The sequence below is a fragment of the Manis javanica genome, chromosome 4, assembly GCF_040802235.1.
Source record: "Manis javanica isolate MJ-LG chromosome 4, MJ_LKY, whole genome shotgun sequence".
Classification (NCBI taxonomy): Eukaryota; Metazoa; Chordata; class Mammalia; order Pholidota; family Manidae; genus Manis; species Manis javanica.
In genome coordinates this window covers 96,377,200-96,393,848 of record NC_133159.1, presented here as the reverse complement: position 1 = coordinate 96,393,848, position 16,649 = coordinate 96,377,200, and the positions used below count along the sequence as shown (strand labels likewise).

The following is a 16,649-nucleotide window of genomic DNA, read 5'->3' as shown; positions in this document are numbered from 1 at the left end:
GGAGGGCTCCTGAGTGATCACAAGCCATACTTCCCGCAACTCTGGCCATTGACTGTTCTTCCCTTCACTATCTTCCAGCCATATTAACTCAATCTTAGGAAAGCTACAGCTCTTCATTTCGGGTTTGCCCATGGCTGGAGCCATATGTATACCATGCACCTTCTGGTATAGAGGCTATTCCTTCCTCATAAGGGCTCTCTGCTACTGATGGCTCTAAAGCAAATTATTTCTGCTTTTCACTGGTGTATGTCACTGGTCCCAGTAAGTGTTGGAGTTCTCCACTAGTAGGGCTGCTAAGCTGCTGTAGGTATGTGCCCCTCTTGGCCAATATAGGCATCTGGAAGAGAATCAGAAGTAAGCATGATATCATCAGAATAATGGTACATTACAGCTGCACCATTCTCACATGCTGCCAAGTCTTGTGCTACAAGTCCATCCATGACAGATGGTGGGACTGTGGAGGTACCCCTGAGGAAGGACAGTGTAAAAGTCCATGTGTCCTTCCCACATGAAGGCAAACTTTTCTTGACTTCCTTGTGCTATGTCAGTGGAAAAGAAGGCACTAATAAGATCCACAACATAATGATACGTCCCTAGTTCATGGCTAAGGGTATCTGTCAAGTCAGGTCTGCAGTAGAGGGGACAGCAGCATGCAGAGGGGGTATGACTATTCAGTACTCTGTAGTCCATGGTCATACACCGTGTGCCATCTGGCTTTTTTACTAGCCACACCAGGGGAATTAAAAGGACTGTGGGCGGGCTTTATAATAACCACCTTCTCCAGTTCCTGGAAGGTTTATCCAATTTCTTTATGCCCTCCAGGCAATTTGTGTTTTTTGGTATTAGTCACCCACTGAGGCACAGGTAAAGCTAGGGGTGGTGCTTAGCATGTTCCCTCAGAACTGCCTTCACCACATGTATCCTCATTCTGAACTCAACTGCAGTGTTTTGTAACTATAAGCCCTGCAGGATATCTATCCCTTCTTTTGGGGATGGGAGAGATATACACAGTATACCACTTTGGGGGTAGACACCCTATTCCCAGTGGGATTTGGGCTTGTTTCACCTTGTTAGCCATATCCCTATATCCATCTATAACAGTGGGGGTTCCCAGGAAACCACTCAGGGTTGCCACAAATCAGTGAGCATTCAGCTCCTGTGTCTACCAGAGCGAGGACACATACATTCACTGGGGACCAATGAATTGGTACTTTAACATGTGGCCTCCTGTCCCCACCCAGTCCCCCAAGGTGGGTGCCATGACCTCACCTCAATCAAACTGTATTGATCAGTCATCTTTCTGTGAGGATCCAGGTGGGGTTGGCTCAGTCTCCAACAGACAGTCCTGCAGACACACAGTCTGGACTTGTGACTTTGTCTCTGGCTTCCATTTCTTGGTCCTCGCCTTAAACAACTGTCAAAACCACTGCTCTGGCTTCAGTTGTTGCCACAGCTGCATTAAGATTTTATTTGACTTCCCATCCAGTTTCTCTTTGCTCCTGTCTTTATCAAATCAATCCACATCTGGGTCCTTGCGACCTTCTTGGGGCCCTTTAAAGTGCTTCCTATCACTAGCAGACTGCACTCCCTTCCATGCCTGCATTGCTTCAGCCTCCCCCAAATCTGCTGCAGTACCGGTAACCCCATTTATAGGTTGCCCTGAGTGAAAGGAAAGAATGGCCACAGGGGCCAAAGAGGGATGGGAGGTCCATTTTCAGCACCATATCCCTCATCCCCATGGTAAACAGCTCTTTATCTGGGCCATGATTTTCTGGGGTATAAATGGCATTTTTCATGCCCAACTCCCATAATACCTGTTGGAGCTTGGCATATGTCTGCCATCTAGTGGGGGAAGATGGTAATTCACACTTATTGGGTCAGTACAAAGTGAGGCCATAAGCCAATTGAGGAGGGAGTGGTTGCCTGGGCTCTGGTATGCATTTTCTAATCCCTGCCTCAAGGCATGATGAGTTATCCGGGAAGCCAGCTTTCCCATTTCTAACCAGGACAGAATAGTCCTATCCACCCCTACATCCCAAAGGCACAGGAGCCAGACTGAAATGGACTCTTAGGGTTTCTGCCAAAACCAGGACCCCAAATCCACCAGCTCTGCCTGGGTATAGAGGTGGAACATGGAGTGCTCCATGACCTGGGGAGGGGGCTGCTCCTCTCCCAGAGGATTGCATGGTTGCTGTGTCTTTGTCTTTATTTTCTTATCTAAAACTAGGTGGGATTTCAATGGAGAAGGGGTTAGAGCCTCTGGCATCACCCCCACCCCCTTGTCCTTCTCTGATGTATCTTCCACCATTTCCAGAGTTGATGACAGCTCTCTCGCTGCCCCACAGAGCGCCTGCATCTCAGTCACCACTTCCTCCCTTACCTCCCCCACAGCACTTTGCAGCCTGCGTTCTCGTGCTGCTTCTTCCCATGCTACCATTACATCCTTTATCTTCTCCGCGGCAGGTCACAGCACCGCCATCTCAGTCATTAGCCATCTTTTACCTCCTCCACAGCACCTCACAGCTTGAGTTCTTATGCTGCCTCCTCTCATGCTACTTGCAGGAGTACATCCTTCTCCTTTATGGCCTTTATTAATATTGTGAGAAATAGCCAACCAACAGTTCCTGCTGCCACACAGGCATTCTGTTTCCCAGTCTCATAGAGGGCCTCCACCACTGCCTCAGGTGTCACCTCCACCTCCCCCCAGTCCTGGGGAGGGACCCACTCCTCTAGGAGGCAAGCCAGCTTGTTGGGGGATACCTGGGTGTCTTCCTATCTATAGGGGTAGCCTGCTGAAGTACCCTTCTCATGAGGGCAGCTTTGTTCCATTTTTCCCTGGTCTGCAGCGAATCCTGCTGACTGCACCAAAATGTAGCTGCAGGCCAGAGGGGGTTCCCAGCTCTGGGAAAGTTCACTCTGGATTCAGTGAGTGTGAAAAATGACAACAGAACGTTTGGGATCAAAAGGGAACTTATATCAAGCTTTGTTCTCTTGGTGGTAGATAGAGTGCTAGAATCCCATCTGCCTCTAGGGCAGTCTGCACGTCTGTCTCAGGCGCTCCCTTCATTCCAGGCCCTGTCTCCACTGCAGGCCCTGCCCTCCTCCTAGCACCAGGTGGAGCTTTTTTTATAGCAATACAAGCAATAATGGCTTATCACCAATGGGTATGCAAGCATGCAACTATGCAGTAGGCTAGACATCACATCATTGCCTCTATACAGTGGGCAAGTAGGTTAGGATTAGGTGAGAATCCTGGCCATGGAATTTCCATTTTCCCTATACCAGTAAATGTAAGTATTTCCCTGAGTTCTTTGAGCTGTTGTAGCATGGGACTGCATCCAATGAGGGGGTTGGGGGAACCTCTGATTAGTAGCCAAGTCAGACATAAGTTGTGTGTAACATGAGGACCTACTGCTTGTGATTGGTGTCTGAAGTGGGGAGCAGTCTTACGGGATTGAGCCCTCAATCAGTGAAGTCTGTGCTAACTCTAGTGTCAGAATTGAATTGAATTGCAGGACATCCAGCTGGTGTCAGATAATTGGTTGGTGAGGGAAAAAAACCCACACAACTGGTGTCAGGTGTATCATTTACATGAGTCAAGATGGAAATGGAGTTTTTCATCAACAGAAACCTATTTAGATACTATCTTTATGCTTCTGAAGTAAGGACATCAGAACCCCTTTCCTCCAATTATTTGTTGTTATGGTCATTTCATGATAGCACCAAAAAAATAGGAAGTACATAATTTTAGAGCTAAGGACAATTCCATAGATTAAGATATTTAGCTTTATAAAGAAGATGTGATATATATACACAGTGGAATGTTATTCAGTCATAAAAAGAAAACAAATCCTATCATTGCAACAGCATGGATGGAGCTAGAGGGTGTTATGGTCAGTGAAATAAGCCACTTGGAGAAAGACAAGTACCAAATGATTTCTCTCATTTGTGGAGTATAACAACAAAGCAAAACTGAAGGAACAAAACAGCAGCAGACTCACAGACTCTAAGAAGGGACTAGTGGTTACCAAAGGGAAGTGGTTGGGGAGGATGGGAGAGAAGGAAGGGAGAAAGGGATGAAGGAACATTATAATTAGCACTCATAATATAGGTAGATCGGCGAAGGTAGTATAGTATGGCGAAGACAAATAATGACTATAGCATCTTACTGTGCTGATGGACAATTGATTGCAGTGGGGTGGGGAGGACTTGATAATATGGGTGAATGTTGTAACCACAATGTTGCTCATGTGAAACCTTCATAAGATTATATATCGGTGATGCCTTAATTAAAAAATATAGCCCTGAGCTTTGTGGAAAACTTGTAACCTTGTCCTTAACTATTTTCATTTTATCGTGGACTGAAGAAAACATCATGGATCAGTATTTGGGAACCATTGCTATACTAGATTAATTGGATTTCATATGCATTCAGTTAACTTTTAGTTTCTTAGTCCATTCTGTTCCCTTTATAGTAACTGTTTGACTGTTTGCATTTGTTCCTTTAAAACAGTTGGGATTTTCATTTGTTCCTTTAAAATATTTTTGAACAGATTTCTTTTTTAGCATACAAAGAAGACATTAACTTATGTTTGATAATTCTAGGAAAGTCTTTCCAAATTTACATGTGACTTGAGTTTCACCCTCTTTAGCTGTTGCTCTGTGTGACTGAAATTGGCAAAACATTTTCACTGTTAACAAATGGAGTCAGCCTTGATCATTTCAAAGGTCCTGAGCTTACTACCGATGACTTGTGTGATGTCAAGCAAAAACTGCCTAGCTTTGCCTGTACTTCGTATTTCCTTCATGAAGGAGCAGAAAATTTGCAGTATCTCTGTCTTTTCTACATTTATAGTGATATTGGTAAGGATTAACATACTCTTTAGAAAATATTCTTATGTTTTAGAATGACTTGAAGGCCTTTTAAGTTCATTCCAGATGTTTGTTTTGTCTTTCAGTAAATGATCTCCTTCAAACTTCTATTGCATGTAGAGAATAAAGGTGAAGAAAACTGAGAGGCAGAAATACAACCTTAACATAATTTAGTACTTTTCAATTAGATAATTCAGCTGGAATTTGAAAAGAAAACCCTCTTAAATTGCTTTTATAACTGGAGAGGGGTCCTTGGTCTCCTTTAGAGAAGGTGGTTGAGCTTTAAAAGTTTATTTAGAAAGTGAGGGTATAGAAAAAGGCCATAGTAGGTGCCTGGGGCTTGGGCAGACCCAGAGCAGGGCTATGCTGAGGAAGCAATGCAGAGCCTTTCTTTATATAAAGGAAGAGGAACATTCACTAAGTGGGGTTAGGTTTCAAAGGGAACAGGTGGAGGTTTTTTGGAGTTGGACTTGGTACTCCCTCACATAGGGTGGAGGGATTTTTTACCATATTTGGTTCTCCTCAGGACTGTTATGGCTAGGGAGCTGTCATTTTTACTATGTTAATGAGTGTATAGTGTATTTTGGGGCAAAGTTTGGTTCAACTTCTCCGAATTGGAACCAGCTAGTCTTGGCTGGTCTGTTATCTGTATTCTCACTCCCTTTTTTTCTGTGAGCAGTTTTCATGGAATATGTAGAATGTAAGCAAGCATTTAGCTGAACGTGAACATTGGCTGAAGTCCTCTTCCCTGCCCATATCTGGCTACCTACTTACTGTAGCACTTCAAACTACAAGGTGGTGAACTGAAAATAAGTCCTTTTAAAGAAGGTACAGATTAGATTTCCCTTCTGCCAATTTCCCTCATGTTTACTTCAGTTGTTACTGTCTACCTTTATCTTCTACTTCTTCCTTATATTTTATGTCCATATTTTCACCATACTTTGTACAGAGAAGTGAGATTGGCTGTGGGGTTGACTGTACAGGTTTAGAAACCTGGTTTACTCTGATGAACCCAGAAGACCTTCCCTCTCTTGGCCTCTTGGCCTCCATAGCAGGAATCCAGAGGAAACTCTTCTTGCTATGGATAATATCACCCTGTTAAAAGTCTGCACTCCAAAGTAAAGAACTGTGCTTGTGCCTGGAAAGATTCCTCTCCTTCCTGTTATTGCTCAAATCCACATCAACCAGGCTCTGCCATGAGACTATCAGCACTGGTCTCATTATGCCCTTTATTCTTGTGTATACCAATCTCCATAAGAGTCTCAGGCTATCTCTTTTCCCAGAGACAACTCCAACCCCCTTCTTGGCTCTATTTTGGTCTTTAGCAGGCATCATCTTCTGATATGCTACAGATGTTCATTATTGTAGATGAACAGTGACCTGCAATAGGTATTCAAAAATATTTGTCAGTTGGATGCAGTATATACTTAAGTAAAATGTGGCTGTGCCTTTTGAGGGAGATGAGGAAAAACTCTTCAGTTAAAGCAGTCTTTTCTCATTTGCTTCTCTAGTCTTTTAATTTTCTTATTAGATGACTTCTTTTTGTTTCTGAGCTGCCAAATCTGGATTTGTGTGCCCATTGTGCAGTGAACCAGTCTGGGTCATTGGGTTTGAAGTAGAGAAAGTTTTGTTATCAGAAGGATACCTTAATGAGAAGGCAGGGGACCTTTCCCAAATCTGCCTTACCCATCAGGCAAGGGATGGGTTATATACTATGACAAAGGAGTGTGGGAGTTAGGGCAGAAACTGGAAGGACCTAGAAACTTCTTGGAATTAGGTGCCAATCCTATTTTCCTGGTGCCTTCTGAGGGTCTTGGCTTGATTCATGTTGAATCCATGTCTGGTATCAGCTCAGCAACACAGATGTTATCAACCAGCATTCCTTCTGGTCCTGTAGAAGAGGGCAAAGACAAGGTTAATAATCCTTGCATGGTCATGCAGTATGTACTGTCACTGCAGAGGGAGAGCCTAGCAAAGGTATAAGCGAATAAAGAAATATATGTCCGGGTTCGTTTTCAGGGTACCTCATTTTCCGTGGTAAACATTGTGAATGAGTCAGGGCATTATCTTAGCTAAGTATTTGTATTTTAATATCATCTTTTAAAAATTCTAAATATAGGTATATTAAGTTACTAATGTAGTTTTATTTTGCTCTTGTTACAGGTTGAATTTGTTCTCCTTGGCTCTTGTCCCCTCCAGAACAAAGAATTGAAAAGCAGAGACACAGTAGCAAAGCAGAGTAAAAGTTTTATTTGAATACACTCCAAGGGAGGAGCGGGCCAGAGTCAAGGTAGACAAAGGCCCTGAACCATTAGGTAGGAGGCCTGTAGGTCGCATTCTGGCCAGGAGGTGCCTCTTTGACTGACATGGTGGGGTCATCGCTCTTGGTGAGATGTCCTTTCCCCGTGATGAGGTGTGATTTGGGCAGTTCTTAGTTCCTTTGGATTGTGCCCCTGTTGGGATTTGATTGGGAAGGAAGTTCTCTCTGTGAAAAGCCTTTCTTCTCTTCACAGGGGACCTCCTACCTGGGCAGAGTTTGGGTGGCTTTTTCTTTGAACCTTATCTTTCCTTTTCTGGCTGCTCATGTCTGTCTTTCTAACTAACATTCCTAAACTGTCCATCTAATGTTTTAATTGCACCAAAGTTCAGAAAAGCTTTTGCATCATCTTTGTTTTTAGGGATTTGCAGCATTTATTAGATATTTACTAAATATTAATAATCAGTTGTATACAGTGTCATTATGGTTTGCAGCTGTAGTCTGAGGAGTTTTTATGATCTGCAACTTCATACTGAGATAAGACAGGGAAATGGGACAAGGATCATGCCATTGTAAAAATCTCCTTACCCTGTGAAAAAGGCCCAGCTTTTTCTTTAACGTAATCTATATGCTGTTCTTTCTCTTCTTCCAGCCCCTTAATCAATTATGAAACTTTGTAACCAGGACAGGAGATAGACCCCCAAAGTGTAAATGAACCTATGTGGATAAAGAATGCCGAGCTGGTACAGCACAGTCACCTAAATAACCCTATTCTGAAGGCAAAACTCCAAAGGAATTATGAATCAGTTGTATACATCGTGCCTTATGCTGACCCCTATGCAAAAGGCCCCAAACCCTAAACGTAAGCACACTTCCTCTCTGAGGTCGCCTGAACTCCCATCTGAGTGTGTACTGTCTTATATCAAATAAACTTTCTTGTTGCATAAGCCCATCGTACTTGTCTCTGAACTCTTCTCCATGATAAAGACAAGAACTCACTGACCTCCACCTTTGTGTTGTATGTCTTTATCTCTTTTTCATTCAGCTTTCTAGTCTTATTATAATCTTTTCCTCTCACCCTGTTATATGCAGACCAGTAGGGAAGTGGAAGTTCTCAGAACATAATCTCACTCCATCTAGTGCTCCATGGCTTCCCCAAATCCTGGGATGGTGGGGACTTAGTTCCCATGCTGTGCAGATTTAAACAGATGCTGGACACCAAGCGATCCTAGTTTTAGGAGTTAGCAAGGGACTTACTCTATGCCAAGTAGGAATTTACTGAGCTTCCCTTTTCTTCCTCTTTTTTCCTTGCTACCTACTGCCTGCATAGCGGCTGACATTTGTTGCTACTCTTGCTTTAATTAATTCCTTCCTTACCTACACTCGTCTGACCTGGTCGAGAATTCTTTCTTGATCAGAGCCAAGAACCCTCCCCCAACCAGGTTGAGGTCTCACCTAGTGCACAGGGAGATACCTCCCCAGACTCAGCTGCGCAACAATTCCAACTTGTACGCCACCTACTCATTTCTGAAGTTGGGGTACTTCAAAGGCATTGTGGATGTCTTTAACATGCCCTGTCTTTTTTGGTACTAGGAGAAACTCCAGTTATATTCTTTAAAAGAAACAAACTTACTGATAAATCCCTAAAGGTCATTTGTGGAGAAGGGAAATATGCTGCTACAGTGTCTCCGGAAGCCAGTATACATTGTACTTGGCTTGCATATTGCATATTGTTGTAATGTACTGTTTTTACTTACAACAATCATTTCGAAGCATATACAGTATGCTTTTCTTTATGGATATACATGCATTAAGGATTTTAACACATTTCATTATCTTTCTGGGGAAGTGGTAAACAGAAATATGAGCCCACAAAATCTGTTGGCAATCTTTCAAGGCATTTTTGTTAACTTGAGATACCTAAACCAGAAGGCCTACAATGAGATACTGTGCAATCTGTTTGATTTTCCTAATAGTAACTTTGCCTCCACTGCTTCCCTTGCCCTGAGTGGCACTGAATATTAGTTGTCAGAACCATTTGGAAAGAAGAGACATAGTGTAATCAGTGTATCCCTGAGATAACTTGTTTTACCTTCAACCTTTGTCCTTTGCTGGGGATGGAAATTGTAGTTAAGGGATTAGGAGACAACAAGCCTGCTACTGGAAAGAGGTCCTTAACCTTGCCATGGCCTCTCATACGCAAACCCAAACCCTGGCTCTCCTTCCCAGTGAAATACATAGCCAAGGATCTATCCAAGTGTCTAATAATATATCTTGCTGCATTATCTGTGCATTCATTTTAAAAATCTTATTTTAGAAAACATAAAGAAATTATAAAAGGGAATATATTCTCATTAGAAAATCAAGCAAAACATATCAAGTAGAAGTAAAAGCAACCACTCCTTCCTCTATCCCTTCTTTCCTACTTTCGTGTGCTGCAAATAGTTTATCTTATAGGAATTTCATCTTGATAGTAAATATAATTTAGTGGTGTTTTGGTGTCTGAGGCTTTCGGTTAAGGTGAGGCTTTCGGTTAAGGTGATCCTGTAAGTTCTAAGAGGGATTATATGAACTTCAAAAATGTCTGTTTTGTTTTCTACTACTTAGTTCAGTGCCTGACATATAGTAGGTGTTTTCAAATCTTTGTTGGCAGACATGTTTGTTGTAGAGTAAGATAAAGAAAAGAATTCTAAGAATATTAATAGAGTATCCTCTGGCTGTCATGCTTTCAGGTATTAGATTTCTGGACTAGTGCAGTAGTTCTCAACACCCACTGCACATTAGACTGTCTCTTAGGGAGCTTTTACAAAATACCAGTCCTTAGGCCTTAGTGATTTTGATATGATTGGTTTGGGGTGAGACCCCAGCATCAGTATTATAAAATCTTGCCTGGGGATCCTGATGAACCGTGGTGGTGGTGAGCCATTGAACCATGAACTGTTATTGCTTACTGAATGTTAATTGAGGAGATCTATGCTTTGCTTTTTTAAAAGTCCTTTACGCTTTGGAGGACACTTTTCTCTGTTTCATTATATTAAGAATATTTTGCATTTCTTGATATATCAGCACATAGGTAATCAAAAGATTTACTTGTGTATTAAGATAGTCACTTGTCTTCCTGATGGTAGAAAACACTTTTTCTCATCTTAGGTCTGTGGTATTTTATATGGTATACTTTTGTTTTTTTTTAAGGTCTTTTAATCCTATTGGAAACTGGCATTTAAGCAGTAGAGAAAACATAATGTTAAGAGCTTAGCAAAAATGTTTTTTTAAAAAAATTGAAAATGCATTCTTATACCATATATACTTTTCTATGCCAAAGTAAATGACTCAGCTAATTTATTCTGTATTATTCCAGCCATCGAAAATGTTAAGATATTCAGCTGATGCAAATAAAAAATAAAAGCAGTTTAAGTAATTACATCCCATCCAAATTATTATTGCATGTTTGGGATAAAAACCAAAGGAATAGAATAGTTAATGCAAGCTTTACTTTGCTGTAAACCTGTTTTTTCTAAAGTGTGTGTAGTCTTTATTTCTCTTTCGCTTGCCTTTCCCTCAGAAAAGATATGGTAATTATGTTCTTTATAACAAACTTAACTGCTGAAATAACTGTTGGAATAACCAGTGGTGATTAGACATTTTAAAGTCAAACCATAAACAGTGCAACATTAGTGAAATGTGATGGAAGTAAATTTGTAATGAAAATGTTTCTTTGGGTTCATCTTTCACTTTTAGTTTTTACATATCTATTTCTATCAGTATGCCATCTTGCTCATATAATCAAAATCTTGGCAGGTTGCAGCAAGAATAGCATAGTCAACCCTGAGCGTAAATATGCTTATTTGAGGAGATATTGGACTTGGTGTCCTGTTAAACCATGTAGGTATTAAGGAATGATGGATGATATTAATAATGAGAAACTGAGCTAGTGCTTGACTTTGATTAGACCTTCCTTCTCTGCCATTAGTGTAAGTAATAAGATAACTTGTTTATATCTATTCACTCCTAAAAATATTTACAGTAACCTAATAATTATAACAAAATATAAATTGTCTGATACAAAGGTGTGAACCCAGTCAGTACCCAGAGAATGCTCATTAATGGTGATGGAAAATGTCATAGCTTTCTGTATATTTTCATGTATAAGCAACAGCCTTTGTTTTGCTATTGCAGGGATTACTATTTTATTTTAAATGGAAAAAAAGACATACTAGAAACCTGGAATTAATGTGCCATGGCTCTGTATTATTCACTAAAATTTCAGCTCTTTCATGGTCTTGAAATTTGAATGCCAGACACTGGATTCTGTAATGGAATTTGGTATTAAATGAATCAGTCCAAAGACTAACTCCAGTATGTTTGCATTTTCTACTCTCTTCCTGAGGTATATTACTAATTAGGAATACAAGAGAAATCTAGTTATTAGGGCTTTTTTCCTTGTCCAGTATCATAATTAACTGATTTAGTCAGTTTAGGCCATTATTCTGAAAATAGTCTGTAGGAAGAACTCTAATCTCTTAGAACAGTAGCAGAATTAAAATCTTTCCCAGTCACATTCTGGCTTAAAGATAGATTTTATATGTGAATTTTTGTTTTATTTTTAAATAATACTTTCCCATGGTAAGCTAGTAAAACAGTACAGATGCATATGAAGTAGAAAAGTAACAAAGTTCCTTTGTCTCACTTAAGGAAAACCCACTGTTAATTTTTTCTTGGGTATACTTCTTGAAATTTTAGAAGTACTGCTTTTTCCTTTTCTTTAAAACACACACACAGACACATACACATGAAGCTATATTATATGCTATAAATAAACCATCTGTGTTATTCTTTTTACTGGCTGCAGCAATTTACACACACACATGAAACTATACTATGTATTGTGTAAAATATCTGTTATAATTTTTACTGGCTGTAGAAATATCAATTGTGTGGAACTTTCATAATTAACTGATCCCATTTCAGTAACATTTAGATTTCTTTTTATTTTATGGTACTATTTGCACACTGCCCTGTATGCTAAGCATTTTGTTTATATCCTTTAATCTTCTGAGCAATAATTCAGTGAGGCTGGTGCTAGTATTCTCATTAAATGATAAAGGAGACTGAAGTTAGAGGTTAAAGGACTTGCCCAGGATCCCAGAACTGAGTGTGAGAAAACATGTTCTTAAATGTAACTGTAGAATCTGTATTTCCTGTTGTGTTGCTTCTTGTATTTCCCCCAGTGAAGCAGTATTTTCAATCATTAAGAACCCAAGGAAAGATAACAGAAGAAAATAAAAACATGCCTCTTATTGATGAAAAGAATGTTCCCATGTTCCTGCCATCTCCAGCTTGTTGGGTTTATATAAAAAGTATCTACAGTGTGTTTCAAGTAAGTAGTGCAAATGAAAGGTAGAAGGTTTATAAATTGGAATAGCATAATGCTTCATGCTGTGGTAAAATCTTGCTTAACCTATAGATCTTCACCCAGTATCTCTAGCCATCTCTAGTTAAACCAAAAAGCAAAAATGTTTCTAGGAAGCATTTATTCGTAATGTGCCTCTCAGACTCTCAGATCTCATTTGCTCCTGTTTCAGACAGTTCTACTAGGCACTGGGGTTTCCTAGTCTATAACAGTTGATTAGAAGAAACAAATTAGAAAAATTGCAAGTAGCAGTGTTATAGACAGAAAACCTGACAGTTCAACAAAGGGATAGCTTTTGGTGTAAAGCTGTTAGTGGTAAAGGAGAAGCAAACCTAAAAGCAGACCATTTTTTTTTGAGTTGTTTGGAATCCCTGTGTTTAATATACTCCCGAACTACTCAAGATCAGCACCCTGTTAATCACGGTACTGTAATTGATTGTAGTGAGTATAATTTTTTAAAGTAAATTAAACTAGATATACTGTAACAAGCACAGGTTTCCATTAATACAATAAAGGGCAAATTATGCTCGGTTAGTACATGAAGCATTGTCATACCCAGTATATATACAAATATTTTTAACTTGGAAAAGAGCCCCTTTAACAGTTCTGCTATTGTTGAAGTTTGACCTATTTGTGCTGCATATTCTCAAAAACAAAAAAGATTGACGATGACTCAAAAGTGTACATATGTGACTAGGTAGAATAAAACCACTATCTCTATTGCTGCAGGATTTCTTTGGAATTAGCTTGCAGAACTTGATTCTCCTCCTCAAACTGTTGTGATTGCCTGGTACATCCCATAAATTATTTACACCCTGATGGTACTAAATGACTACATTAATGGCACCTCTGGCTCCACATGATATCGAGAGTTTAATAATTCATCCCTTTTTACAGCTACATCCCTGTCAATTAGCATGAGTGGGAGTTGAGTTTACAACACTGAGATACAATGCCTTTTCTGAGACATTTACTCTTCAAATATTGTATCTGTAAATATTGAGATCTTAGTGGTGTTAGAAAGATTATTAACTGTTGCAAAGCTAGACTCTTCAGGTTATGTTTGTTAAGCATTAGATTATGTCAAGTTTTTAAGTACATTTTAGGTATATTTTAAGGGGAAGATCTTTGAAAGAATTCTCCATTCCAGGACTCTTGATTTAAAAAAAAAAAAGACAAACCAGTATAAGCTTGTTATGAAAACTAAATGGAATTAATGATTGGCCACTGGGAAGAATAGTAGACTTTGATTTTAAAAATTGTCCAAATTCTTTTTTTTTATTAAGGTATCACTGATATACCCTTTATGAAGGTTTCACAAGAAAAACAACGTGGTTACTACATTCACCCTTATTATCGAGTCCCCCCCCATACCCCATTGCAGTCACTGTCCATCAGTGTAGTAAGATGCCACAGAGTCCCTACTTGTCTTCTTTGTGCTACACTGTCTTCCCTGTGATGCCACACACACCATGTGCACTAATCATGACACCCCACAACCCCCTTCTCCCTCCTTTCCCACCTGTCCTTCCCCACCCCTCCCCTTTGGTAACTGCCAATCCCTTCTTGGAGTCTGTTGATCTGCTATTTTGTTCCTTCAGTTTTGCTTCATTGTTACACTCCACAAATGAGGGAAATCATTTGGTATTTGTCTTTCTCTACCTGACTTATTTCATTGAGCATAATACTCTCTAGCTCCATCCATGTTGTTGCAAGTGGTAGGAATTTTTGTTTCTTACAGCTGAATAGTATTCCATTATGTATATGTACCACCTGTTCTTTATCCATTCATCTACTGATAGATACTTAGGTTGCTTCCATATCTTGGCTATTGTGAATAGTGCTGCAGTAAACATAGGGGTGCATATGTCTTTTTGAATCTGAGAAGTTGTGTTCTTTGGGTAAATTCCTAGGAGTGGAATTCTCGAGTCAAATGGTATTTCTATTTTTAGATTTTTGAGGAGCCTCTGTATTGCTTTCCACAATGGTTGACCTAGCTTACATTCCCAACAGCAGTGTAGGAGGGTTCCCCCTTCCTTGCATCCTCGCCAGCATTTGTTGTTCCTAGACTTTTGGATGTTGGCCATCCTTGCTGGTGTGAGGTGATATCTCATTGTGGTTTTAATTTGCATTTCCCTGATAATTAGCGATGTGGAGCATCTTTTCATGTGCCTGTTGACCATCTGAATTTCTTCTTTGGAGAAATGTCTGTTCATATCCTCTGCCCATTTTTTAATAGGGTTATTTGCCTTTTGGGTGAAAAATTATCCAGATTCTTAATGGAACAGTTTTACATCCTTTGAAGCCTTCAAATTTCAGTCTTCTTTAACCTTTTTGGAGTACTTTTAAATAAAGTAGACATATTCTTGCCCTCTGTAAGCATGCCTTCCATATTTCCCTATTTAACTGCAAGTAGTACTGTTACAGAGAGGATGGCTGACAGTTCCAAGAAGGGGTAGCTAAGTTCTAGAATTACAAACACTGTAAACTTTAAAAACCTTTCTCTTTGTCCTTTCTGAAAACAACATCTCAAAGGTGTAGTCACTCCAAAACTAAACATAAATTCAATATCAACTTGGCTATTCCCTTTTACTGGAAATGCATTAATTCCTTTTATTCAGTTCACTCTAAATTGAATAATAATTTCACTCTGGAATTTAATCATGTGACACATGTGTTTATAACCCTAGCACTTAGCACAGTGCCTGGCACATGGTTCAGTAAGTGTTTATCTGATAAATCCATATAATTCTAGTTAGGCACTGTAAGTCTCTTTGGTGACTTAAGCAGTTAGACTGCTTTATACTATAGCGGTCCCCCTTACCTGCAGGGGATACATTCCAAGATCCCCACTGGATGCCTGAAACCATGGGTAGTACCAAACCCTTCATACACTTTTTTCCTATACATACATAACCTGTGATGAAGTTTGTTTTATAAATTAGATCAGTAAGAGATTAATAACAAACTACTAATAAAAAAAATACTTACAAGTGTTATATAATAAAAGGTAAGTGAATGTGCTCTCTCTCTCACAAAATAAACTGTACTCATCCTTCTTGTGACAATGTGAGATGATGAAGGGCCTACGTGATGAGATAAAATGGGGTGAATTACATAGGCATTATGATCTAGCATTAAGCTACTGTTGACCTCTTACCATCATTCAGAAGGATCATCTGCTTCCCAGCTGCAGCTGACCACAGTAACTGAAACCACGGAAGCTAGAGCCACAGATGAAGGAGGAATGCTGTAGTTCCTTCCTAGGATAGTGCTACTTTGGGAGTGTATTTCACTTTGCTATTAGTGCTTTCTAATCCCGTATGATGGATTTGTTTGGAAGGATCCAGAGAGCCTCATTATAAGGGCTTCTGCCCAGTGAGGCCTGTATTCTTAAGAGGCCATTATCCTGTTAGAGAGGCTCCTAAGTATTTCAGGTATCCTTTGGGTTCCAGTGAGTGTCTTCATAGAGAAAATTACTTTCCCCCCAATAGAGTCACTAGACAGTTTTCACGGATACTTAATACAGAGTAATAAGTAATAACTTACACCATGTAAGTTGAGTTTAAATTGAGTAGATTTCTTTAATAATGCTTTCCCTTAAAACTGACTATCTGGTCATCATTGAAATCCATGAGAGAACTATAGGGATAAGTACAGTCAAGAGTTACACTGCCAGGGAGATTGGTTTGGAAAGACATTAGAAGCACTGTTAATGACTAAAATGAAAACGCTTAATCTATAAAAGGAAAAAAAAATTGAATTTCATTAAGCATGAGATGTAGACCTAAATCATACTATGCTAGCCTGCTACACAGATGATCCTAGCTCTCTATTTGCCAGACCAGCCACCTTGGAACAGAATATGGAAAATTAACTTAAACTAGAAATACCATAATAAATAAACATCTTTACTGAAATTCTGTTTGTGTACCAAGTGTGAATTGGATGAAACTATCTGAACATAAGATTTTTGTGTGGAGCAATTTCTGTTTCATCTCTTAAATTTCCCAACACCCTCTCCATGTGGCTCTAGTTGCCATGGTTTCTTCAGGTACTATGGTCAGCTGCAGCTGATCCTTCTGACTGATGGTAAGAGGTCAACAGTAG

At 39.7% G+C, this 16,649-nt stretch overlaps 1 protein-coding gene across 4 annotated transcripts in view; it reads left to right on the top strand.

Moving 5' to 3' along the window:
• LRIG2 (leucine rich repeats and immunoglobulin like domains 2) overlaps positions 1-16,649 on the top strand; it is a 69,361-nt gene that overhangs the window by 17,013 nt on the left and 35,699 nt on the right. Inside the window, exon 2 of one of the 4 annotated variants that reach the window (XM_037005369.2) lies at positions 12,358-12,506. The exons of the other annotated variants lie outside the window; for them this stretch is intronic. The gene's annotated coding sequence lies outside the window, so the exon portion shown is untranslated. The remainder of the gene's footprint in view (positions 1-12,357; positions 12,507-16,649) is intronic. 4 annotated transcript variants of the gene reach the window in all.